This window comes from Carcharodon carcharias, chromosome 14 (genome assembly GCF_017639515.1).
Source record: "Carcharodon carcharias isolate sCarCar2 chromosome 14, sCarCar2.pri, whole genome shotgun sequence".
Lineage (NCBI taxonomy): Eukaryota > Metazoa > Chordata > Chondrichthyes > Lamniformes > Lamnidae > Carcharodon > Carcharodon carcharias.
In genome coordinates, this window is record NC_054480.1 from 8,162,243 (window position 1) to 8,188,111 (window position 25,869).

At 46.7% G+C, this 25,869-nt stretch overlaps 2 long non-coding RNA genes across 2 annotated transcripts in view; both read left to right on the forward strand.

Annotated features, from left to right (window-relative positions):
- The window catches only part of LOC121286893, a 38,858-nt gene extending 26,581 nt beyond the window's left edge, over positions 1-12,277 (forward strand). The window contains exon 3 of the long non-coding RNA XR_005945096.1: positions 9,961-12,277. This is a non-coding gene — a long non-coding RNA (uncharacterized LOC121286893). The remainder of the gene's footprint in view (positions 1-9,960) is intronic.
- Positions 12,278-19,338: 7,061 nt separating this feature from the next.
- On the forward strand, positions 19,339-20,100 carry LOC121286894. Its single transcript, XR_005945097.1, has 2 exons — positions 19,339-19,376; positions 19,510-20,100. It is a non-coding gene; the product is annotated as an uncharacterized LOC121286894 (long non-coding RNA).
- The last annotated feature ends 5,769 nt before the right edge of the window (positions 20,101-25,869 follow it).

Below are 25,869 nucleotides of genomic sequence, written 5' to 3' on the forward strand. Positions count from 1 at the left end.
AGAGGTTTTGGAGGATGGGCATTATAAAATAAACGGTGAAGTCCACAGGGTCTCGACACTGTCGATCTGGAGTTCTCTCATGTGCAGATGAGCTGCTGGTCCCCGTAGTGGTGGAAATTCCCACCACTGGTTCAGCTTTGCAGGTCTAAACTCAGACCAGTTACACTCAGGTGAGGGGTCTTTGGCTACAGGTTGATAACCACACACAATTTTAGGCAAGGTAGAGAGAGGGAGCCAGTCAAGGTAGCCTTCCTTTCTCAGCTTGTTCTCCAACAAGACTCCCTTCAAAACAAGCAGGTTCACAACTTAAGTTTTTTTTCTCTCTCCCATGTGATTTTCATTTTGTCTCCCGGTTTTCATGAATTAAAGTGCTTTGCAGTTCAACACAAACAGACAACTCCTTCTCAAGTACCATAAAGGTTTGGCAATTGCTTGTTTACAGTTCCAAGGTGAATTTATGACCTTCTTTTAAAGAAGATCCCAGGTTAGCATCCACATTTCCAGATCATGCCAAATCCTTCCATTTTGTAAAAGAAAACTTCAGTCTCGAGAGATATGATTCTAACAAAGCCCAAAACATTTCGACAGATTTAATGTTGAATTGGATTGAGAAAAATCAATCTGATTACTGCCAGAGAAAGAGTAGAGAAGTTACTGGCTTGATCCAGTAACAGAGTGGAATTGCTGTGAATTTGGTGAGAAGGGAGTTCAGGGAGGAAGGTGCTCTTCTCCTTTTCTTTCTCAGCCTGTAGGAGAGCAGGAGTTGAAAAGCTGCACAAGAGGGCTGAGTTTTGAAAGCATCCAAGAGTGACATCAAAGGAGGAACACAAGTTCATTGGTTGGTGAGAAACTGCTGTCAGCAGGGGGTTCTTCAAGTAGCTGAAAATTAGAAAAACGCATTTTCTTAAAATAAGGAGCTACTTAGATTTCAGTAAGAAACACAAGCAATCGGGAAGTAAAGTTAAGATAAGGCCAGATAAAATAAAGTAGTATAAATAAACCAAAATAAAATGAAGTTAACATAAGAACAGTAAATTGAAGCAATGGCAGGATAACTTGGTCGTGCGGAATGCGTGTCCTACAATATGTGGGAAGTCGTGAATGCTACCGGTGTCCTAGACGACCACATGTGCAGGAAGTGTCACCAGTTCCAGAACCTTGAGCTCTGGGTTTCAGAGCTTGTGGCAGCAGAAAGGGAATGGGTGATCGCCAGCCAGTCCAAGAGAACTAGGTAGCTAGTGCAGGACTGGAACCTGAGGGCAAATTCAGGGCAGGGAATGGGAGATGGAGAATTAGTGAGTAACTCACAAAGACAGGAGAAGCACAGGTTAAAAAGTGCACAGCGCAGGAATTTGGCAGTGCTAAAGGTGCATATATAAATGCAACGAGCAAATAAAGCTGATGAGCTAAAGGCACAGATAGATACATGGCAGCATGACATGGGAAGTTGGCTTAAAGTGGGGGCAAAAATGGCAGCTCAGCATCCCTGGGTATAGAATTTTCAGGCAGGATAGAAAGGGGTCTAAAAAGGTAAGGGTGTGGTAGTTTTGGTTAAAGAAATAATTACAGCTGTGAGAAGGGATGATATACTAAATGAAGCACCAAATTGTGCCATATGGGTTGAGCTGAGAAATAAAAAAGGGGCAGCTACACTGCTAGGAGTGTGCTATAGACCCTCAAATAGGGGAAGGAAATTGGAAGAGCAAATAGGCAAATTTCTGTGTGCAAAACATTAGGGAAGTAATAGTCAGAGACTTCAGCTACCCTAATATCAATTGGGATATGAACAGTGTGAAGGGTGAAAAATTCCTGAACTGCGTTCAAGAGAACTTTTCCAGCCAACACATAATAAGCCCAGCGAGAGGGAGTGCAATTCTAGATTTAGTCTTAGGAAATGAAGCTGGGCAGGTGGGGAACCATTCTGGAGATAGTAACAATAACACAGTTATGTTTAGCACCATTATAGAAAAGAGCAAAGATAGAACAGGAGTAAAATTTCTAAATTGGGGAAGACAAATTTTACAAAGCTGAGAGGTGAGCCAGCTACTAGAAGGGAAAACAGTGTCAAATCAGTGGGAGGCAAAGCCAGGTTCTACAGGCACAGTGTAGACATGTCCCAACAAAGAAAAAGGGTGGTACTGCCAAATCTAGAGCCCCTGCTGGTTATCCAGAAGCACATAGGGTAAGATAAAGCAGAAAGAGAATTTATCGCAGTTGTAAAAAGCTTAATACTAGAGGAGAATAGAAAGTGCAGGGGTGAAGTAAAAATGGAAATTAGGAAAGCAAAGAGCTGATATGAATAAGTATTGGCAAGTAAGATCAAAGAAAATCCAAATATGTTTCACCAAGAGGATAACTAAGGACAGGGTAGGGCCTGTCAGAGATGTACATGGTAACTTGCGTGTTGACGCTGAAGATGTGGGCAGGGTTCTCAATGAGTATATTGTCTCTGTCTTCACTAAGGGGATGGATGATGCAGGCATTCTAGGTAAAGAGGAAGGGAGCAAAACATTAGGTACAATAAGCAAAGTGAGAGAGGAAGTACTGGAGGGGCTAACACCCTTGAAGGTGGATAAATCACCAGCGCCAAGTGGATTGTATCCCATCTGTTGAAGGAAGCCAGGGTTGAAAAAGCAGATGCTCTGAAGATCATTTTCCAATCCTCACCAAATACAGGTGAGGTACCAGAGGATTGCAGATCTGTGAAAGTTGTACCATTATTTAAAGTATGTGAGTGATAGGCCAGAAAATTATAGGCTGGTTAGTCTGACTTCTGTGGTGGTCAAATTATCGGAATCAATTTTGACGGACAGGATAAATTGTCACTTAGAAAGGAATGAGTTGATCAGGGACAGTCAGCATGGCTTTGTTAGAGGAAGATTATGTCTTACTAACTTAATAGAATTCTTTGAGAAAGTAACAAAGAGGATTGAGGAGGGTAGTGTAGTGGATGCTGTCTACGTTGGTTTTAGTAAAGCATTTGACGTGGCAATGGTCAGAAAAGTGAGATCCCATGGGATACAGGGGAAGGTGGTGGGTTGGATCCAAAATTGGCTCAGTGACATGAAATAAAGGGTAATGATCGATGGATGTTTTTGTGAATGGAAAGCAGTTTCCAGTGGCGTTCCACAGGGCTCAGTGTTGGGGCCCTTGCTGTGTGTTGTGTATATTAATGGTTTGGACTTAAATGTGGGAGGCAAGAATGGGAAATTTGCAGAAAGGAGTTGGGGAAGGGTGGGGGGTGGGGGGGGCTGGTGGGAGGGTGGGGGGGGTGGGGGGGGTGGTGTGGGGGCACGGAAGGAGCCGGAGCGGTGCTGTGGAAGGAGTTGGGTAGGGGGCGGGGCCGCAGAAGCAGGAGAGGGTGGCCCCACCCTTCACCCCCACCCAAAGTTATTTGGGATAGAATTAGGAATTGGAAAAATATGGGTTGATAGGGAAGAGCCAGCATGGATTTCTAAAGGGGAAATCATGTTTCACTAACTTGCTGGAGTTTTTTTGAAGAGGTAACAGAAAAGGTCGACGAGGGTAATGCTGTGGATGTGGTGCACCTGGGACAGAATATTGCCGTCGGCGTGTTGTTGGGGTGGGGGGGGCGGGGGGGGTGTGGGGGGGGTGGGGTCCAACACACCGACCCGCAAAATGACACGGGATGACGATGGGCATGCGCCTGGCACCATCGCGCATCATTTCGATATTTTGTTTGGGGGGCACACACCAGAGGGGGCTACGCACCCACCGGACTGTCAAAGGCCTATTAAGGCCATTAGGGAACTAATTAAGCTAATTAACAGCGCTGCCCGTCCATCCTTAAAGTCGGCGGTGGGGGGCGGGGGGTGGGTAGGGGGGGTGGGGGTGCAGGTGAAAAGCCCAAGCAACCTTCGCGTTTTTCAGGAAACCTCGTCCACGGGGCAGGGTGAGGCTTCCTGAAGGTTTTTTTAATAAAATCAGTAAACACATTTTGCCAAGTTGACAAAACTGTCCCAGCTCATGTGAAACTGTCACACGAGGGGACACGTCTGAATAATTTTTCTCTTTCTTTGTTAAAAAGTTTTGATATGTATTTAATTGCTGCGCTCTTTCGCAACACTCCCTCTTACCCCTGCCCACACAGGGAGCACTACGGAATGCGTCTGATGTATAATGGCGGCACACAGCTGGTGATCAGCTCTGCCATGGGTGAGTTTCTGGCCTTGGGCTTTTTCTTTTAAATTCATTTATGGGATGTGGGCATCCCTGGCTAGGCCAGCAATTATTACCCATATCCCTAACTGCCCTTGTCTAAGGTCAACCACATTGCTGTTGGTTTGGAGTCACAAGCAGGCCAGACAATTTCTTTCTCTAAAGGACCTTAGTGAACCAGATGAGTTTTTTAATGACAATGGTTGTCATTAGACTTTTAATTCCAGGTTTATTTTTTTGAATTCAAATTTCACTATCTGTTGTGGTAGGATTTGAACCCAGGTCCCTAGAACATTACCCTGGGTCTCTGGAATACCAGTCCAGTGACAATACCACAGCCTCCCCCAAGCACATTAGATACACACAGTCACACAACGGGCTTGAGAAAGTTATTGCTCATGGAATAAAAGGCACAGTGGCAACATGGATACAAAATTGGCTGAAAAATAGGAAGCAGAGAAGATATTTTTCCGGCTGGAGGAAGGTTTGTAGTGGAGTTCCCCAGGTGTCGGTATTGGCACCCTTGCTTTTCCTGATGTATATTAATGATCTTGGTGCATTAACATTTTTGTCTGTAAATGCTGAGCTGTCACATGTCCTGACATTTTTCTCCTGTGATTCATTCCAAACATTTTCCTGCCCTAATTCTCCATGTAGTATTTCACAGAAGACTTGGAATTGTGCTGTACTTATTAAAATTTTGGGCATCACTGGCTGAGCCGGCATTTATCGCCCACCCCTAATTGCCCTTGAGAAGGTGGTGGGTGAGCTGCCTTCTTGAACTGCTGCAGTCCATGTGGTGTAGGTATACCCACAGTGCTGTTAAGGAGGGAGTTCCAGGATTTTGACCCAGCGACAGTGAAGGAACTGCGATATATTTCCAAGTCAGGATGGTGAGTGAATTGGAGGGGAACTTCCATGTGGTGCCTATCTGCTGCCCTTGTCCTTCTGGGTGATAGAGGTCGCAGATTTTAACATACTTCTGAAAGAACAATTGCCAAACAAATTGGGCAAATTTGTTTTCTCAGAGCTGATAAATCACCGCGGCTCCGTCCTGTTCAAACACAAAGTAAACACTGTAAATCAGCCCTGATACATCAGATAATCTCAGTAGAAAGCAGATTCACAGAATTCCATAGGTGGGGCATGAGAAGGGTTTCAGTGACATGAGCCCATGAAACAATTGCAGCGGTGTGAGGAGGTCAGGTGGAAGCTGAAATAGACAGAATTCGTCCATCACCCACAGGGACAATTGCTCACTTCTAAAAGTTTCACAAGTTGGTTCTAGTTTGCTTCCGATGGTACAACACTTGGTGATTGAACGGAGAAGACCCTGGGCCTGCTGCATCTATGATGAGGTGTTGAGATAATTTTTCTCTACATAAGAGGGAGGCTGGGATAGGGGGAGAGAGACAGAGACATACAGAGAGAGAAAGAACAATTTGCTTAACTAAATCTAGCACTCAATCAAATTTTTTTAGCAGCTGTTTTATCCCACAGCCACCAAATCTTTCAACACCTTCTGTTGATGGCCCCTGTAATTTAGCTCCTGTTTGAAGATAACACTTGTGAAAGATGAATTTCCCAATCATTGGTGTTTTGTTAACAAACCCCAGAGCTCTCTGTTAGACTTTGCATTCCTGTGTGCTGGGGGTTCCCCAACTCCCTTATTTCTGCGTGTCCAATATCTGTCAGAAGTGATAAGAAAGAAATTGCTCCTTTCAGCCCCTGGACGTTTCAAAGTGCTCCACAGCTAAGGAATTGTTTTTGAAGTAAGCACTCACTCTGGTTTTAAAGCTACAACGTTTCTGAGGACATTGACTCAGGTCAGAACTCCTCAAAACCAGTCAGGAAAGACGAACAAACTTTAATTGATGAAGTATCTTTTACAAACTCAGGAAGTCTCGAGTGCTTTCCAGCCAATGAGGTACCTTTGAAGTGTAATTACCATTGTAATGTAGGGAACATAGGAGCCAATTTGTGCACAGCAAGCTTCCACAAATAGCAATGTGATACAAATTTTCTTTTTTCAGTGATGTTGATTTAAGAACGAATATTGGCCAGGGAGAACTCCCCTGTCATCTTCCAAATGGTTCCATGGGATCACTTAAATCTACTTTAGAGAGCAGATGAGTCCTAATTTAACATCTCATCTGAAAATTGGCACCTCTGACAGTGCAGGACTCCCTCAGTACTGCATGGAAGTATCAGCCTCGATTTTTGTGCTCAAGAAGCTGGGGTGGTCCTGAAAGCTTCACCCACCTAACCCTGAGTCCTGCCCACTGACCCTGAGTTCTGCCCACTGATCCTGAGTGCTGCCCACTGACCCTGAGTGCTGCCCACTGACCCTGAGTGCTGTCCACTGACCCTGAGTCCTGCCCACTGACCCTGAGTGCTGTCCACTGACCCTGAGTGCTGCCCACCGACCCTGAGTGCTGCCCACTGACCTTGAGTGTGGCCCACTGACCCTGAATGATGCCCACTGACCCTGAGTGCTACCCACTGACCCTGAGTGTGGCCCACTGACCCTCAGTCCTGCCCACTGACCCTCAGACCTGCCCACTGACCCTGAGTGCTGCCCACTGACCCTGAGTCCTGCCCACTGACCCTGAGCACTACCTACTGACCCTGAGTGCTACCCACTGACCCTGAGTCCTGCTCACTGACCCTGAGCGCTACCCACTGACCCTGAGTGCGGCCCATTGACCTATACTGAAAAAAAATAAATGTCATGAATGTTTCAGGTTTTTTAAAAATCCATTCACAGGATGTGGGCTTCGCTGGCTGGGCCCAGCATTTATTGCCCATCCCCAGTTGCCCTTGAGAAGGTGGTGGGGAGCTGCCTTCTTGAACTGCTGCAGTCCATGTGGTGTAGGTACACCTACAGTGCTGTTCGGGAGGGAGTTCCAGGATTTTGACCCAGCGACAGTGAAGGAACGGCCGATATATTTCCAAGTCAGGATGGTGAGTGACTTGGAGGGGAACTTCCAGGTGATGGTGTTCCCATCTATCTGCTGCCCTTATCCTTCTAGATGGCAGTAGTCGTGGGTTTGGAAGGTGCTGTCGAAGGAGCCTTGCTTAATTCCTGCAGTGCATCTTGTAGATGGTACACACTGCTGCTACTGTGCATCAGTGGTGGAGGGAGTGAATGTTTGTGGAGGTGGTGCCAATCAAGGGGGCTGCTTTGTCCTGGATGGTGTCAAGCTTCTTGAGTGTTGTGGGAGCTGCACTCATCCAGGCAAGTGGGGAGTGTTCCATCACACTCCTGACTTGTGCCTTTAAGATAGTGGACAAGCTTTGGGAGTCAGGAGATGAATTGCTCGTCGCACCATTCCTAGCCTCTGACCTGCTCTTGCGGCCACAGTATTTATATAGCTAGTCCAGTTCAGTTTCTAGTCAATGGTAACCCCCAGGATGTTGATACTGGGGGATTCAGTGATGGTAATGCCATTGAACATCAAGGGGCAATGTTGGATTCTCTCTTGTTGGAGATGGTCATTGCCTGACACTTGTGTGGCATGAATGTTACTTGCCACTTGTCAGGCCAAGCCTAGGTATTGTCCAGGTCTTGCTGCATTTGGACATGGACTGTTTCAGTATCTGAAGAGTCGCGAATGGCGCAGAAAATTGTGCAATCATCAGCGAACATCCCCACTTCTGACCTTATGATGGAAGGAGGGTCATTGATGAAGCAACTGAAGATGGTTGGGCCGAGGACACTACCCTGAGGAACTCCTGCAGTGATGTCCTGGAGCTGAGATGATTGACCTCCAACAACCACAACCATCTTCCTTTGTGCTTGGTATGTCTCCAACCAACAGAGAGTTTTCTCCCTGATTCCCATTGACCCCAGTTTTGCGAGGGCTCCTTGATGCCACACTCGGTCAAATGCTGCCTTGATGTCAAGGGCAGTCACTCTCACCTCACCTCAGGAGTTCAGCTCTTTCGTCCATGTTTGAACCAAGGCTGTAATGAGGTCAGGAGCTGAGTGGCCCTGTTGGAGCCCAAACTGAGCATCATGGAGCAGGTTATTGCTAAGCAAGTGCTGCTTGATAGCACTGTCAGGTAGCCTCTTCCAATACTGGATGATCGAGAGTAGACTGATGGAGCAGTAATTGGCCGGGTTGGATTTGTCCTGCTTTTTGTGTACAGGACATACCTGAGCAACTTTCCACATATTTGGGTTGATGCCAGTGTTGTAGTTGTCTAGGGGCACTGCTGGTTCTGGAGCACAAGTCTTCAGCACTATTGCTGGAATATTGTCAGGGCCCATAGCCTTTGCAGTATCCAGGGCCTTTGGCGGTTTCTTAATATCATATGGGGTGAATTTAATTGGCTGAAGACTGGCGTCTGTGATGCTGGGGACCTCCGGAGGAGGCTGAGATGGATCATCCACTCGGCACTTCTGGCTGAAGATTGTAGCAAATGCTTCAATCTTATCTTTTGCACTGATGTGCTGGGCTCCTCCATCATTGAGGATGGGGATATTTGTGGAGCCTCCTCCTCCAGTGAATTGTTTAATTGTCCACCACCATTCACAGCTGGATGTGGCAGGGCTGCAGAGCTTAGATCTGGTCCATTGGTTGTGGGATCGCTTAGCTCTGTCTATTACTTGTTGCCTATGCTGTTTGGCACACAAGTAGTCCTGTGTTATAGCTTCACCAGGTTGACACCTCATTTTTAGGTATGCCTGGTGCTGCTCCTGACATGTCCTCCTGCACTCTTCATTGAACCAGGGTTGATCCCCTGGCTTGATGGTAATGGTAGAGTGAGGGATATGCTGGGCCATGAGGTTACAGATTGTGTTCGAGTACAATTCTGCTGCTGCTGCTCCTCATGAATGCCTAGTCTTGAGTTGCTAGATCTGTTTGAAATCTATCCCAATGCTGTGCCAGAATTTATTGCCCATCCCTAGTTGCCCTTGAGAAGGTGGTGCTGAGCTGCTTTCTTGTACCGCAGCAGTCCATGTGGTGTAGGTACACCCACAGTCCTGTTAGGAAGGGTAATGAGCCATTTCGTATATGATACATTCTTAACTATTGTCAGTAAGTAGAGGAGCCAGGTGGTAGGGTAGCTTAGAACCTGGTTTCTTTAGCCTGGGATGCACCCTCCACTCGTGCTCCGGGGGGTGGGGATACAGATTCTGTGTGAAAGGAGCTGTCTCCATCCTGATTTGAGTTCCTGTAGTTTTGCAGTGGAAAACTACCCAAAATTTAGCCCAAGTCAACAATAAATTGAAATCTGACTCAAGCGAGCCAATTGTGATATGTAGAGATGTCAGGCTAGCACAGCAGTGAATTGCGATCATGGCGTGTGCCAGGACAAGGTGACTTCATGCAACATCTGGCCTTGGAGAGCGCAGATGCTGGATATTAAAACATTCCATCCCACGGTTATAGGAGGGTCAGTAAACAGAGGGCACAGATTTAAGGCAATTGATAAAAAAAACAGAGGGGTTATGATCTGGAATGTGCTGCCTGAAAGGATAATGAAAGCCGACTCAATAATAACTTCCAAAAAGGAATTGGATAAATACTTGAAAAGGAATACCACGCGGGAGAAGAGCGGCAGGGTCAGTGCAGACTCGATGGGCCGAAGTGCCTCTTCTACACTGTGTGATTCTATGATTCAGGGTGGGTGGTGCAAAGTGGGACTAATTGGATGGGTCTTTCAAACACTGGCACAGGCACAATGGGCCAAATGGCCTCTTCATCTACTGTAGGATTCTATAATTCTTTAATACTTCATGTACTCTGCAATTCACAACATTTTTTATTCCAGAGATATGAAATTGGTTTCCAGCCCGGTGATTATAGACTGATTGAAGGAACAAAGAAAGCTTATTGCCTCAGCTGTGTCTCCCCTGGTAGCACACTTGCCTCTGATCACAAGGTTCTGTGCTTCAGGGCTTCAGTACAATAACCAGGCTGACACGCCAGTGCAGTGGTGAGGGAGTGCTGCATTGTTGGAGATGCCAGCTTTCAGGAGAGAAGTTAACCCGAGGTCCCATCTGCTTGTTCGGCTGGACATAAACAATCCCATAGCACAATTTTGAAGAAGAGCAGGAGTTTATCTCTGGTATCTTGGCCAATATTGAGCCCTCAATGAACAACACAAGATTACCTGGTCACTATCAACATTACTGTATGTGGGATTTTGCTGTCTGCAAATTAACTGCCATGTTCCTTACATTACAACAGTAACTACACTCCAAAGGTACTTCATTGCCTGTAAAGCACTTTGAGGCACTTAGTGAAAATCGCTATATAAAGCAACTCCTTCTTAATAATTAACCGTGTGATAGATACCCTGATAATAATCTCCAACTTGAGCATTATCCCAGAAGAAAATTTGAGATATCATTAGCTTCTGAAATAAAATCAGTTAATATGATCCAGGGATATAAGGAAGGTTACGTTGGACTGGAAATTTGCTCATTCCTTCCCTCACTTTATTCTGGAGTTATGCAACTAAAAGCCCTAAAATCAAAGCAAGCTTGTGCTGGGTGCCTGTACTGCACAGGATTATGTCACCGGTGAGGGCATCTGTCAATTGGACTGATGGACTTTGGTATCAAAGAGTCACTTGGTAGTACAGAACTTTAATCTTGCTGAAAAGAGAGCCATGATGCCGAAGCTTTTTGTCTTGCACTCATCAGGACAAACCCAAGAATGTCAAATTTCAAACAATCACAACCATTTATGCCACGGGAGAAAAGGGTGCTGATTGGTTGGCAAGTCAACTCTAATTGGCCGAGGCGTTGCCATGGAGAAGCAACAGAGAATTCTCGGCTCCCCAAACTCCTGGGTAATTCAAAAAAAAGTGCAAGGTTTAAACATATTCCTTTTGTTTGCAGAGGATGGATCCCCGAGTATGAATGTATGTCACTTCCAGCAAGTGTAAATGAACCACATTATGATTCTAATTATCTTAGATTGATTATTGGTGTAGCTATTCGTATTTGGCATCAGATCTTGCTGCAGAGCCCCCAGATCCTGAGATTCCTAACCAGAGCTGACAGTTCAGTGTTGTGCACACCCATTTCTCCCAGTGCTATATGTGCTCCTAGAGGTTCAGTCTATCATGCAGTCAGGACACGTGGTTAATCTGAATGCCCAAAACAAACCATCTTATCTTGCTGGGGAAGTGCCCCCAAAGTTAGTGGGGCCAGGATGTGCCTACCTGTCATTTTGAAAAGAGAAATATTCTGATTCTTTCTGTTGTCATGACCACAGATCCTATCCCTGAATTAATTATGAGTATATTGAACTTTAAAGTAAGACATGTGTTTTTAAAAAACGAAATACATGCAAAGGCTGAGACTGTAAGGTAACCACTTGCTGGAAGACTTCTACATGGATTACTTGACCAGCTAGTTCAGAGAGAATGGAGTTATGCACCTAAATGGTGTGACACGGCCTACTTCAGACAAAGGCACTTCAAAGGAAAAGATACAATGCAATCAGGACTGTAATCTCCTGTGGTGGATGAGACATGGAAAATAATTACCATCTCAACCGAAATCACCTCCTGTTGAGTTATATCCCAGGCTGTGAACATGAACTGAGTTGAAAAGGAAACAGATCCAGGTGAAAGACATGTTTGCTTTTTTCCTTCCAGGAATACCCAAGCAAAGGGGTTTAAAAAAGCCAACTGCAACCCTAGTTCTGTGTGCTTAGTTTTGGTGTTCTGTTCTGGTGCTAGTGTGTGCTGTGAAGCTTACAGTTGAAGAACCTCAACAAGGCATCCCTGTGCTTGCAGGCAAAATGCCCTCTGTCTCTCTCATTGCTGGAAGCAAGTCACAAGTCAGCAAAGCCACAGTCAAAAAGGAAACAGGACAACTCCTTTCAGCTAACCTGCAGAACCAAGAATCTCCAACCCAAATGCTCAATTGTCAAAGACAGCACGACCAGAACCAGCCCAACTTAATGGCTGCAATGTTGTCATCTACTCCTCACAGACAAGCCAAAGGACTGATTCATATATCTTGTAACTCTTATTTTTGGACTCACTTTCTCATTTCTAACCTGTGTGCATCTGTGTTGCATTTTTATTATTTTTTTCTCATGTTTAGTATCTAATAAACTCTTTGACTCAAGACTATCTGGTTAAATTGGCCCCTTATGAAACATAAATACATTTGGACTGAGAAAAGGTATCCACCAGGGGAGGGGTCCCTTTTAAATTAACCTTGTTGTGACCAACCAAGGGGGTTGAATAAAGAAGGGGAGCCAGCTCATTCCTTCTCATCCGGCAGCATCATAGTTTGGGGTTCCTTGTCTGGGATCTTAACAAATTGGGGAACTTTGCTTGGGGACTGGTCATAACACAGTTCGTGAAGCATACTCATTGCCCACATGTTGCTAATCAAGGCTCATGCCATCTAGGGCAACGCAAGGAGGCAGGCTCCAAGAACAACCCCAGCCAGTAAAGGGGTTGAACACACCCTGATGGTGTAATTCTGCACTACACTCTGGCCAACTGAGATAATTGACCTCTTAATATCCTGAGTGAGGAATTCAACCAAAATCAAATTCCTAGGAGTTTAGAAGAATGAGAGATGAACTTAGTGAAACATACAAGACTCTGAGGGGGCTTGCCTGGGTGCCTGCTTGGAGGATGTATCCTCTAATGGAGGAATCTAGAACTAGGGGCACAGTTTCAAAATAAGAGGTCTCTCATTTAGGATGGAGATGAGGAGGAATTTCTTCTATCAAAGGGTCATTGGGCTTTGGTATTCTCTATCCCGGAGAGCAGTGAGGCTGCCTCAGACAGGGGAGTCAGGGGTTATGGGGAACCAGCAGGAAAGCGGAGTGAAGTGAAGAACACAACCATAGATCTTATTGAATCCAACTTGATGGGCCAAATGGCCTCCCCCCCTCACCCTGTTTCTTATAATCTTGTGATTTGGTGACCCTATTGCATTGCCCTGGGATTGGAGTGTACTTTTAAACAAAGTGTTTAGTAGGCCAGTGCCCTGAGGTTTTGGAGATGAAATTCAACCATCAGTCCCCGAAGGGGGGGCGCTATTGTTTCTGTGGAATGCAAGGTCAGATGATTGGGTTTGAAACCCCAAGGGCCCTCTGAGCTCATCTAATTATTGGCCCTTTGGCGAGAAATGAATGTTATCCTGCGATGGCCATCGAGCGTTGGAGGGTTCATTATCCATCCAGGTGTCAACAGTTTGCATGTTTCTGTTGCATCCAGTGTAATTCACTAAAGTCTTATTGCATTTTCATTGAAGATCTGGAACTTGTATTTAAAAAAAAAACCTCTTTAACGGGGAAAAAACTCTCGTACTCTGAGATGTGAGCCAACAGCCCAGGCCAGATCGATCATTGGCTTAGAGACTGCACCTCCGAATTGCTGTAATAAACAGGGATTTCATAGGTTAGTTTAGAGCATATCAGAAATAAATTCAGATTCTTCAGATTATCTGGTAGATTAATCTTTAAAAAGTAACGGCCCTTAGCTTCCGAGCTTATAACTGGGGGAGAACTCCAAAGATATGCTGGGGAGACCCACATATCTGGAAGTCCCATGTAGGAAGTTCAAACTTCCATTGGACAATTGCCCTGAAATGGGAGCCATCTGAAAGTACAACATAAACCGTAAACTTCCAATGGTTCCGGCTGTCTTACACTAATAGCTTCCCAGAAAAATTAGAAGAATTAAAGCCATTTCTAACTTCTGGGTAACTATAGTACTGACTCCCACCCCGGAACCCCACAGGACACTCCCACTCCCCTGACCGCCCTGTGGGAGCTTCCCCCACTTCCCCTCCCACCACCCTGACTATCCCCCTGAGCCCCCACAGGACACCCCCAACTGGCCCCCACCCCCTGGCTCCCCCCAACTTCTCACAGGACATCTGACTGTCCTCCCTACCCCTTGACAGACCTCCCAGTCCTGCCCTACCCACCACCCCCCAGCCACCTGAACTCCCCACTGACAACACCCCGCTGACCACCAACTCTCCCCACTGATCACCCCCCCCGACTGATCACCCAATCCACCCCCCAAAACTGACCACCCAGCCCCCTCCACCATCTGACCACCTCCCTGCAACTAATTGATTCCATCCCACACCCCACAACCACGCGACCCCCCCCCCACCCAACCAACCAACTCCACCCCACCCCTGGGTGACAAAGGTTATCCCCTGAAAGGGTAGCTCTTGACTTCACTCAGACACCCAAGGGTGGAAATGGAGGAGAGATACAATGGAAGTCATGCCTCTACACGGGCAGGAATTGAGGGGACCATCGGCCTGCTCAAGATGAGGTTGCACTGCGCGGACTGATTAGAGGAAGCCCTATAATATCCTCCAGAGTGCGTCCCACTTATTGTCGTTGTGTGGTGCACTCCGCACAATCTGACTCTATCAAGAGGGGGCCCAACTGGAGGATGAAGACAGCTAACCTGCTCCACATGCCGTAGAGAACGACTCAAGTGATGGGTCTGAGGAGGAGCTGGAGCAGCCCCCGGGTGACGAGGTGGAGGCTGATGAGGATCCCTATGGGAGGCAGGGAGATGAGGGAGGCCTTGATTCTGAGAACTTTCAGCCAGGCCTCCAATGCAAGGAGTCAAGGTGATGGCAAGGGTAGCGCCACCTGAATGAGCTTTCCTGACGGGAGAATCCTGTCATCCTTAAGTCAAGGTCTGACCTCTGAAATAAAGTTTGGATCCCTTCCTCTGTTTCACATACAACTCCCAGGCCAATCTCCTTTTCAAAGCATGAGACACCCTAATGCCGTTGCACATAATAAAACATTTTTATAATGAAGCCACATAAACAAATGAACCAGTCCACAGGTGCCAAGGAAACATAAATCACCCTTGACAACCCCTTTTGTGATCATAGTGACTTTAACTTCCATTTGCCAGTGTTGTGTCTTAGTGCACCCCCCACACCCCACCCCCACCATTGCTGGCAGCTGGATTGGAGGCAGTCTGCTGCCTCTGGTGCCCTGTCCACCGCCTTCTCAAGGGCAATTAGGGATGGACAATAAATGCTGGCCTAGTCAGCGATGTCCACATCCTGTAAACAAATAAAACAAATGGCCTTGGCAGCTGTGCTCTGGCGGGCGGAGCCTGTGCAGGTCCTGTCTGGGTGGCAGAGTCCAGCGCCATGGCTGGTCACTCCTCAACCGTCATGGTCTCACCAGATTCGACGATCACTGGCAGAAGGGCAGAGGAGCTGCTGCTATCGCCTACAGCGCCCTGGGAGGAGATTGCAGATGTGAGCTGCAACTCGCCCACCAATATGAGGTTGGTTTGAGTCTCCACCTCATCCATATATCACACTGGCAGTGACCTGCTGAGGTCAATGCCAGTGGGTGGGCTTGCAGGTCTGAACACAGCCCCTGAAAGAGTGCCTGGAGCTGCCTCTCCATGAGAGTCACCACTCTCTCTGTGGTGTGCTCAGAGGTCCGGCTTAACGCAGTGCTCACACTCCGCTGGGACTCCTCCATGACAGAGACCACGGCATGCTGACCCTCAGGGGTCTCTGCCAGATCTCCCCGCGCATCCTGCTGGACATCCAGCATCTTCCACCTGATGGACAACTCCAGAGGCCTGTCCTCCACCTCGGGCTCAGCATCGTCCTGGTCTCCAGCAATCCTCCGGCTGCCAGCAGCCTCTGGACTCTCTGCCTCTGCCAGCTCCTCAGGCGAGTGTGGTGTGACCTCGCCACAGTACAGCACCATCTGATCTGACAGGATAATGCCCACCGATGGGCCTTTGTCTACACTGGTGCTTGGTGCAGAGGGAGGATGTGATGCGGATGTATCTGTCAGCGGCTCCTCTTCAGGGGTCTTGGGAGAGTCCTCGGGGAGAGTCCTCGGGGAGAGTCCTGGTAGACCTGGTGTCATGAGGATGGCACATCTGAGGGAGGAAGAGAAAATGTCAGTAGTAGGTATCATTATGAAGCCACAGTGCATGAGCTCTGGTTGCTTCTCACAATGGAAAGCTGCTTCACAGAAGCATTGTGAATGGATGAGCAACAAGGGCTTTTGGTTGAAACATCCCATTCCAAAAGCCAATGGCCTACATCTCTTACACTCTCACCCAGTCTCTCCCCTGTCCACTGGACTCTTACCTTCCTCCGAGGCCCCGGCCTCTCCACAACCTGTGGACCTGGCTCTGTGCTCACAGGCAATTCCCAGAGCTTCCTTCTCCACCTGTGTCAATATTAGGAGGGTGGGCAGACCTTCAGCCACTGTTCCTGGCCCCTGAGCATTATGACTCCTCCTCTCTTGTAAGGAAGAAAGTGCTTTCATGAGTCATCCTATTACATGCCAAACCGTACCAGGGCTGCGATGCGATGATGCTTATTTGTTAATTAACTTTTCAAAAAATGTTGTCCCTTTAATATTTGAGGTGTTCTGAAGACATGGTAAGTTACTATGAATACTTCCTTTTATTAGCTCGTTGAGTTTGTCCAGCTTGGTCATATAGCTGCAGGGGAAAATAAAGAATAATGTAATTGTAACCTCCCAGTGTACCTAGGTATTGAAAGCGTTCAGAGTGTAAACAAACAGACTAGTTAACATCAATGTTCCTTAAAGCCTTTTGACCCAGATTCAGTTTGATTCTCCAGTCTCAGATCTGCTCTCTGATTAGTGCAACTTTGCTGTTCTCACAATGAAAACTCATTGTCCTCTTTTTCTCTCGCACACTCTCGTCAGAATGCAGATCCTTGAGCAGTTACAGTGTGTCTCAGCTGGTATCAGATGCAGCAATGACTTGTTAAGGGAAAATCACCTCTTACTAAATTGATTATGATTTTGATGAAGTACTAGAGAGGATTGATGAGGGTAATGTAGTTGATGTGGTGTACATGGACTTCCAAAAGGGATTTGATAAAGTGCCACATAACAGGCTGGTCAGCCAATGGGTTGGGCAATAGGAAACCTGCCTTTCTTGATATGTATGAATGACTTAGACCTGGCTACACAAGGCACGCTTTCACAATTTGAAGATGATGCAAAACCAGGAAGCATTGAGAAGTGTGAGGAGAATAGTGATAGACTACAAGAGGACATAGACAGGTTGTAGAATGGGCGGACACATGGTAGGTGAATTTTAATGCAGAGACGTGTGATGTGATAGATTTTGGAAGGGAGAATGAGCAGAGACGATAAAAAATGAAGGGTACAATTCCAGAAAAGATGCAGGGGCAGAGGGATCTGCAGGTATACACACATAAATTGCTGAAGGTCGCAGGGAAGGTTGAGTGGGTAAAAGGGCGTACAGGATTCTGGGCTTTACAGCATACAGAAACAAAGAGTTAATGATGAAACTCTGGTTCAGCCCCAGATGGAGCATTGTGTCTGATTCTGGGCACAGAAGGTGAAGCCATTGGAGAGGGTACAGAAAAGATTCATGCGAATGGTTCCAGGGATGAGGAATTTCAGTTACATGGATAGATTGGAGAAGCTGGGACTAATCTCTTTAGAGAAAAGAAGGTTGGGAGGAGATTTGATAGAGGTGTTCAAAATCCTGAGGGGTCTGGACAGAGTAGAAGGGTCGAGAACTTGAGGACATCGATTTAAGGTGATTGGCAAAAGAAACCATTGGCAAGATGCAAAAATCTATTTCACGCAGCAGGTGGTTAGGATCTGAAATACATTGGGCGGAATGATCCCAGAGTTGCACAAAGAGCACTAACGGGTGAGAGAAAGGCCATAATGGTGGCTATTCATGCTGTATCTTCCCCTTCCCGCATTGTCCCGCCTCATTAATTATGCATTCACGGGGAAGACACCGGCTCGCTGGCTGGTGGGCTCGGACTTGTCACCAGGACATGACCTCAGTGCGTGCTCGCTCCAGGCGCCATACTTAAATTGCACCAGAGCTCAGCCAACTTCATGTCTTCAGGCCAAGGCTGCTCCAGGTGACAGATGGCCCTAAAAGCAAAGAAGGCAGCAGCCCCCAAATTTAGTGAGGCCTCTCTGGGGCCTGCTGAACGCAGTGGAAAGCCGCTGTGGTATCATCTACCCCTGCTCTGGCCGCAGGAGGTCCACCAGCATCATCAATCCAGCCTGGGAGGCGGTGGCTGCAGTGGTCAGTGCCATCGGAGCACAGAGGAGGTCAGCCATCCAGTGCCGGAAGAGGATGAACACCCTCATCCGTTCAGCCAGGGTAACTCACTCTCCTCATCACTCTCAACTCACACACACACACAAACCCATCACACACCCACAGGGATCTCACACCTCAAGGGACAACACCACTAACTCCCACACACACCCTCACATCCCCATCAGGATCATATCCTCTTAAGTTCGCTTCCTCATCCTGTCCATGTCTCCGCTCACCACACAAACATTCCACTCAGCGCCATGTGTCCTGTTCACACTCTCTCCATCTGTTTTCATGCAGGAGAAGCTGGCTCACATCAGCAGGAAGAGGTCCCAGACTGTGGGGGGGGTGGGGGATGGAGTGGCCCACATTAAGCACCTCACTCACTTTGAGGATTGTGCCATTGTGCTGACTGGTGAGGACATGGACCCTGCCTGTGGTGACAGTGAGGTCAGCGGTGAACACCCACATGAGGATCCTGCACCACATCATCCCTCTCTCAACATAAATCTGAGTGTCTCTCTCTCCTGCTTTTGACTCTGCTGACATGCACTAATTATCTGTACTTTGGTTCACAGGGAGCTCTGCCAAGTGAACGACACCCTCAGCCAGCCAGTCCCTCAGCTCCATCCACATCCTCACCTCCAGCCAAGAGGACACCTCCTCCATTGAAGAGCTGGAAATAAGCAGCCTGGAAGACCCCTCACAGCGCTTACCCACACCCTGCACCAGCGCAGAGACACACACCTCGGTGGGACCCAGATCTGGAGCAGGCTCAGGTTCACAATCTGGTGGTCACCGCACGGACACGTGTCCACAGCAGGAGGCAGGTTTAGCAGAGCTCCGCAGCACTAAGAGTCATCCACTCAGAAATCTCAGAGGTTGTCTTGTCCCTCCGAGTGCCCTTTGCCTGTGACCCCCCCTCAATCTCATCCTCTGTCATCACAGAGGGAGCAGCTGGCCCACAGGAGGACAACCAAAGCAAGCCGGGGCCCTCAAGCCCTCGGCTCTCCAGAACACACATACCAAAGTCATCAGAGGCAACAGGGCCGACCATTGCACAGGCTGTCTCCACCCCTGCTGCGGATGTCAGGGCAGCACCTAGAAGAAGGGTAGGTCTAGAATAGTTAAGAATCTCTGACTATGTTGGTTGCACGGGCAAACATATTTTGACACTTTATAATCTGAAAAGATATTCACTTTCACTGAATATTATGTAATGGTTTCTCTCTGCTTCATTTACAGGCTGTGCAGGGCCCCCCCTGCATCTCCCCCCATGAGCAGTTCAGCTGCACGCAGTACACAAGAGATTCTGGAGGGAGAAGTGTGTGTGAAAGCTATGTGAAAGCATTCTCCCATGACCATGAAGCCTTCCTTCATCATACTCACGTCAATGTCCCGAGCTTTTGTGTCTGGTATAACATCAGATTCCAAGTGTCAGTGGAAATGAAACCAGTTGCTTGATTCCTTTTGGTTGTGGCCTGGTCAACGTGTTCATGTGAATCTCCTTTGTGGGTACTTTAACCTAGCTGTTAACCAGTTTAAGATACACAGGTTAATGACTGTTAAACTAATGCACAAAAGGGTGAGCACGTTAACCAATGTGCTAGTTGGAGGACTGAGACTCTTATGACCTGATTGTTCATTATAAGCCGGTAGAGGGCACACTGTGTGTGAAATAGTATTCTGGTTGCAGGGTACGGTGCATGTTAGGTTACAGGAGCGAGTGGCTGAGGTTTCTCCTGATCTAAAGGCCAAATAGCACATTATCCTCACAGTTATATCAGTTTCTACTGTAAGTGAATAAAAAGCAACAGAGAATTTATTTCAACTCTTTCTTGGACTCGAACTCAAGTTCTGTCGAAGGGTCATGAGGACTCGAAACGTCAACTCTTTTCTTCTCCGCCGATGCTGCCAGACCTGCTGAGTTTTTCCAGGTAATTCTGTTTTTGTTTTTGTTTTGTGACAGAGAATTTACTGTCTGGTCACATTGAACAACACATTAACATCCAATTTGCATATGGGGGGGAAGGGGGTTAAAATGAAAGGCATGTGCTGCCTCAAAGCCAATCAAAGTTCAATCCAATTCAATGTAATTTTTGTGCCAGAAAGACTGATTGCTGATTGCCTGGGGAATGTAAGTAACATGGACTCTTCACATTGTTAAATCCCCTCTTTGCAAACGCCTGGGGGTCTGGCTCTAACATGGTTCTGGTAGAAGAATTTTTTTGTTTATATTTGTAAGTCCTTGTTGACTTACATCTACTTGATATATTCTCAGTATGCCAGTCAGAGATTGATATTAGAATGGCATCGCCAAACTTACACTTAATTGCACTCTTGCTCCGTGGATGCAATGGCCAGATTCTCAAACGTTTCTCCCAAAGGACTAGAGGACAGAATGTTTGTCACATGCAGTGCAGATCCTTTCCCAGAACAGTAAGAGAGAGACAGGGTTCAAACGAGGAGAGGGAGAGAGGCCCCCAGGCTGAAATACAACATTGTTTGAAATGATTAAAGGAATGTGTTTTCAGATGAACTGATCATTTTTCCCTGGTCTACTAATAAAATGAAGCCATAAATTAAGTCCAAGGAATTGAACCTACTAACTGGGTCTCTCAAAGTGAATCAGTGCCGTAAGGAATTAAAACTCAGCTCAAAAAATGGGGCACAGCATTAAAGATGTCGGTCTACAATCAGCCTGAGTTTGGTGCTGCAGATAGTCTCCTATTCACTCTGCTTCAGCCCCGCCTGCTCTGAAGTCAGACTGTCGTATTTAGAATAGAGCCCTACCTAGGCCGGACACACTCAGTGTAGAGCTGTACTCAGGCCCATTTGTGGATACTTACTTGTCAGGAGCCAATTGGCCATAGTTCTCACGGGCTGATGAGCCCATTGTATCTTTTTGGTGGTTTCAGTAGTTCGGTACTGCTTATAGGTCAGTCGATCGTCTCTGTTAGACTCGACTATTCCAATAATATCCTGGTTGACTTTCAACCTTCCAATCCATGAACCTAAACTCTACTGCTCCAATTCCAGCTTGAACCAGGCTCCTCCAACTCTCCCCTCTTGTGGTTTCCTGATTTCCATTGGTGGCCGTGAGCTCAGCTGCCTAGGCCCCAAACTCCTGAATTCCTCCCCTAAATTCCTCCACCTCCGCACATCTTTTTCCCCCTGTAAAACACTCCTGAAGTTTTACCTCTTTCATCATGTTTTTGGTTCCCTGTCCTAATATCTCCTGATGTAGTTTGATACTCACTTGTGAAGCATCTTGAGAGGTTTTGCTACATTGGATGGGCTACATAAATGAAACTAGGTGTTGTCGTTCAGTGGCTCATTAGAACAGCCCTTTAGTGGTTCAGTACAGCACAGGGAAGAGCAGAGGAAATCTCCCTCTGCACGACAATCAAGATTGTGCCTCACCCCCTGCTTTGGAGAGGCAGCTCCTCCCCCACCAGGTGATGACATTTGTTCCATTTCACAGCTGCCCAAGTGATATTGTTGATTCTGGGCAGCTACATAATGTTGACCAAACTATCCAAACTAATCTGTCGGCTGTGGCTCATGATGAGTACTCTCGCCTCTAAGCCAAAGGTTGTGGATCAAGTTCTGCTCCATGGACTTGGACACGATAATCTATCTTGACGCTCCAGTGTCAGTACTGAGGGAATGCTGCACTGTCAAAGGTACCGTCTTTCAGATGAGACGTCAAACCGAGATCCTATTTGCCTTTTCAAGTAAAAGATCCTACGGCACTATTTTGAAAAAGAGCAGGGGAGCTATCCCCAAAGTCCTGCCGAATAATTATCGCTCAATCGAACTCATGAAAGCAGATGATCTGGTCGCCATCACATTGCAGAATGTGGGAGCTTGCTGTGTGCAAATTGGATGCCGTGTTTCCTACATCACAACAGCAAATACATTTCGAAACTACGTCATTGGCTGTAAAGTGCTTTCGACCTTCTGGTGGTTGTGATAGGAGCTATAGAAATGCAAGTCTTTCCCAGTAGTGCAGACTGCAGCTAGCAATTATTTGGTATTTGTTTCACCAAGGGTGATGTAGGGTCTCCAACTCTGGTTGGACGCATTCCTGGAGAGTTCATCACATGACCTCCAACCTTCAGTCACCCCGCGGCCCCTCTCCCACCAATTGGTTGTGCAACATGTCCATCTTCACGGTGCCCTGCCTTCCCATTGCCAACTGAGAACTGGACAGGTTCTTCAGTATGCAGTTGGATGATTCTTCATCCTCTGTCAAATTGCTCCTTTCTCAACATCTCCAATGTTTTAAGGGCTAATAAGTAAAAATGTTCAAAGAAGATAAAAATAACAATTTTCTTTCAAGTCCCTATGATTTTGCTCTTGGGTGTTGTCCCCCAGCAGTGTCCTAGAGATTAATGTATGAACCCTGGAGCCTCCAGGCCAATGCTGTAGGGTTGGCAATCCTCCACATGTTTGATGGTTTTATTGCTGAATGTCCGATATTCCATTGATCCCCCATTCTTGACAAAAGAATGCCATAAATCTACCAGTGAAAGGAGACATGACACTGTCAGCCCTGCCAACAAATCCCCACGAAAGGATCAGTCTTTATTTGTACCTTACTGAAGCCAGATGTGGTGATGCCTGTCACACTGCAATTGTGTTACCCAGAGAATTCAGTTTATTTTGTTTTCTTTTTTCTGAGGTTTAGAGTCCATGAAATTCACATCTGGTCACGGAGAAAGTTGCAGAAACAATTCTGGTTTTGCTTCCTTACATTAGAAATATAATAACTCAGGTTTAATTTTTAACAATTGCGGATGAGTTTGGGAAGTGAATATCTCGGAAAAGTAATTACATTAATATAAACATAAATATAAATATAAACAAGTAACATTCGCACCACACAAGTGCCAGGCAATGACCATCTCCAACAAGTGAGAATCTAACCATTGCCTCTTGATGTTCAATAGCATTACCATCACTGAATCTCCCACTGTCAAGATCCTGGGGGTTACCATTAACCAGAAGCTGCACTGGACTGGCCATATAAATACGGTAGCTTCAAGAGCAGGTCAGAGGCTGGGAATCCTGCAATGATTAACTCACCTCCTGACTCCCCAAAGCCTGTCCACCATCTACAAGGCACAAATCAGGAGTTTGATGGAATATTCCCCACTTGCCTGGATGAGTGCAGCTCCCACAACACTCAAGAAGCTTGACACCAGCTAGGACAAAGCAGACCTCTTGACTGGCACCCCATCCACCACCTTAAACATTCACCCCCTACCCCACCAACGCACAGTAGCAGCAGTGTGTACCATTTAAAAGATGCACTGCAGAAACTCACCAAGGCTTCTTCAACAGCACCTGACAAACTCATCATCTAGCAGGACAAGGGCAGCAGATAGATGGGAACACCACCTCCTGGAAGAACCCCTCCAATTCACTCACCATCCTGACTTGGAACAGTGTCTTTTAAAACACAAATTCTTCCAGGATGTTCTTAGTCCTTGAAGATGAGCCATTTTCTGTGATTGGGGCATTCGTCACATTACCACCATATGGAAGTTCCTCTCCAAGTCACTCACCATCCTGATTTGGAAATATATCGGCCGTTCCTTCACAGTCGCTGGGTCAAAACCCTGGAACTCCCTCCCTAACAGCACTGTGGGTGTACCTACACCACATGGACTGCAGCGGTTCAAGAAGGCAGCTCACCACCGCCTTCTCAAGGGGCAATTAGGATTGGGCAATAAATGTTGGCCTAGTCAGTGAGGCCCACGTTACGTGAAAGAATAAAAACTAAACCCTTCATCTGTTACCCAGCAGGGCCCTTCCAACAACATCATTAAAACTGAACTCAGATTTCTGCAGACTTCGAAATCTCGGAATCAGAAAGGCCAGAAGGGGAGTTATTCGGCCCATCGTTCTTGTGTTGGATTTTTGAAAGAACCATCCAATTTGTCCTGCGCATCTTTTCCTTCCCCTCAGCCTTGCAAATTCACCCCCTCCAAAGATTTAACCAAAAGAATGTTGCCTTGTTTCATAAAAATCAATAAAATATGTATTTTTTTCAGAAATAAATAGTGCACGGCGATGTTTAGGTCTGGTGGTGGGTTCGACTTGTTCTATTTGTTGTTCAGCTGGACTCAGGGCTTTTGGTCCCAGGTCAGAGGTTCAGTTCATCCGAATCTCTGTGGGGGGGGGGGGGGTGGGCGGCGATGGTGGTGGTGGTGGTGGTGGTTGGCAGGGGGGTAGGGGAGGGTGGGGTGGGGTGTCAGCTGCATGAGTAGAGGGCTCAATGTGGTTTCTGCGTGACTGTTTTTAAGACCTCAGAATCCGCTGGTGAACTTGAGAACTCAGAAGTTCCTTGACTGTTTTGAAAAGGAACTTTGCTTCATCAATGAGAGCGCTGAGGAACCACATTATTCCCAAACTCAGGCACGTTGTCAGTGTGGGGCGAGGATATCTTACTTGGAAACAGTTAATGTTACGTAGGGAGGGAGCTAGGAGCTGACTGGGTCAGTTAGCCCTTGTTACAATGGTTTCTATTTCATGAGGAATGTGTGGGAATAAGCAGCCACTGTTACGCTGATTTGATAGAAGGACAGTGGTTTAGAGTTTGACTCTGCGTGTTAGTGGAAGAAGGTGATAGCAAATCAACAACACATCTTACATCTTTTTGTTTCCATTGGAATTAAAACCAATCCCATTGAGGGGTTGGGGGATCATTGAATTGGTAAATCATTGTTTCCAGTGTAAACTTTCCTCAGGTTGACCCTTCGGAGAACATTAGTCCGAGGGTGGTGTTTTCCAGTCCTGCCCGCTGCCGGGATTCTCCAGTCCTGCCGAAAGTCCATGGGCTTTTGGCTGGGCTGCCAGATCTCCCATGATGGGTCCTGCCACTCCAGGGATGGAAGATCCCAGCCCAGTGTCAAATGCACAAGAAGTGATCCAAAGGAAATCGTTACTCCAACAGTGAACCTCACTCAGGTTTACCCAATGGACCTGGCTTTGTAAAGTGAGCTGTTGTGTTCAAAACTGGATGCAGTACTCCAGATAGGGTCAGATTCTGTACATCTACCCATGACCTTCTTCCTTCTGTATTCCAGATCCCTCAAGACAAAGGTCAAAGGACTGCCTCAAAAATCCAACTAAATTAGTCAGAAATAATTTACCCCTCACAAACCCATACGGACCCTTTTGGATCACTTCATATTTGTCCAAGTGCTCAGTGACACTGTCCCTAATGATAGGGGCCATATAGCCTCCTCCTGCTCCTATTCTTTATGTTCTTCCAGCTGATGATAAACTGACATCTCTGCAGTTGCTGGCTTCATTCTTCCACCTATTTTAAATAACGGAGAGGCATTTGCAATTTTCCAATCTAAAGGCACAATTGCTGAATCTAGAGAGCTTTGGAATGATATGCCTGATGTAACTGCAATCACCCCACATGCTCCTTTCAATATCCTGGGTGCAGACCATCAGATCCTGGAGGCTTGTTCGTCTATTATTGTTTCCCATTACCAATTCTGTCCTTATATTAACTTGAATTATTTCCTCCACTTGCCTTACTTTTAGGCTCCCTTGTACCTCAGATCTTTAATTCTCATTCTC